This window comes from Lygodium microphyllum, chromosome 28 (assembly GCF_053477565.2).
Source record: "Lygodium microphyllum isolate KBCC chromosome 28, Lygodium_microphyllum_v1.1.10, whole genome shotgun sequence".
Lineage (NCBI taxonomy): Eukaryota > Viridiplantae > Streptophyta > Polypodiopsida > Schizaeales > Lygodiaceae > Lygodium > Lygodium microphyllum.
Window position 1 is genome coordinate 25,001 of NC_141162.1, and position 1,854 is coordinate 26,854.

Below are 1,854 nucleotides of genomic sequence, written 5' to 3' on the forward strand. Positions count from 1 at the left end.
AGACTCCGAAAGATGCTTGGGACATACTGATGAAGAATTATGGAACCATGACACATGCAAGAAAGATCCAGTTGAAACAGCAGTTCAACAACATGTCTAGGAATAGTAAGAGCATCCACACGTATACCACGGAGATTAAGACCATAGCTGATCAACTTGCTACTATTGGCTCAAGTGTATCAGAAGATGATATGATTGCTGTTGCTTTGAATGGCTTAGGCAAAGAGTACAAAGCTTTTGACACTTCCATTTCTGTTAGAGAAGAGCCCCCTAGCTGGGAAGAGCTAGTTGCTTTGTTGCTGCATGAGGAAGTCAAACTCGGTTTGAATACAGGTTCTAGTGCATCTTAGAGTAGAGACAATGTGTTGTACTCTAGCCAGTGTGGTAGAGGATCTAGAGGTCGTGGTTCATTTCGAGGTCGTGGTGACACTCGTAATACTTATGGACAACAGCAGCAGCAGAGTAATTGGCATGGTGCAAATACACAAGGCCAGTGTGGATCTGGTGGGTTTAGAGGCAGGGGGAGATCACCCCGAGGTAGAGGTGGTGGTTCTGGTTCATGCCAGAGTCGTCTGATCAGTCCAATAGGGACAAGGTCTGCCATTATTGTGGCCAGTATGGGCATATTGCAAAGGATTGTTACAAGAAGCAAGGAGATATGAAGGCAAAGGGCAGCATCCTCTAGTGGTGGTCAAGATGATCAGGTTGATAGACTCTTTGCCATGCAGCATGTATCCAAGACTGTGTCAAGGCAGAACAGAGATGACAGGTGGTACATTGACTCTGGTGCGTCAAACCACATGACCCCGCATGGAGAGTGGTTTGATGAGATGGTTGCAGGTACACATGGTCATGTATGTACTGGGGATGATACCCAACATGACATAAAGCATAAAGGGATTGTTCCATTGATGATGCTTGATGGCAAGAAGAAAGGCCTTCATGATGTCTTACATGTACCGACCATAACAAAGAATTTGTTGTCTGTGGGTCAAATGGCAGAACAGAATCTGCAAGTGAGGTTTAACAAGGATGGATGTTTCATTGAGGAGTATGGAAATGGCTGCAAGCTAATTGCCAAGGGCAGAAGGGATGGCAGGATGTTTACTTTGGAAACGACACGACACGATGCGACGTGCCCCCCCTCCCCCTCCCCCCCCCCCCCCCCCATGACATGACACGAGTCGATGCCCCCCCCCCCCCCCCCCCCTTCGCCACCCCACCTCCCCCCCTGAGGGAGGGGAAGGGTGGTGTGGTGTGGTGTGTGTTGAGGGAGGGGGGACCAGAATTTTGGAGGGGGCGTCATGGTGGGTGTGTGTGTGTGTTAAGGGGAGGGGAGCACGTCGCGCCGTGTCATGTCATGGGGCGGGGGGGGGCGTTGCGACATGGTGTGGTGTGTGACGTGGCTAAGCACACTAACTCATGTCCTAGTGTCTACGATTCCTTTCCTCATTACGTCTCCTAGCACTAGGACCACCGGGCAAGACTGTATGTATCTCACTGCCTTCCCAGAAGACATTAACATGTAAGGACTTGGGTACTAAGTGTAGCATCAGGCTACTCAGTATTTGAGTCAATGCATCGGGGTCGTGCATAGGTCAGTTGCCCCCTTCTCGAATAGTCCTTCCACCTAGTGCTTCAACTCCTACCATAGCATTGGGTGCTACCTAAGAAGGTCTCCTAAGCATAGAGTCACAAGGGTTGACACTATTGTCATAAGAAGGTTACCAGTTGCCCACTTCCCTCTAACTCCATGCTTCTTGGCCAATGGTCTTGGCTAGTTTCCTGGCCTGTGGCATCTAAGCTTTGTCTATGTAGTATTGCTCATCATGAAGATGCGTCTCTTAACTTCAG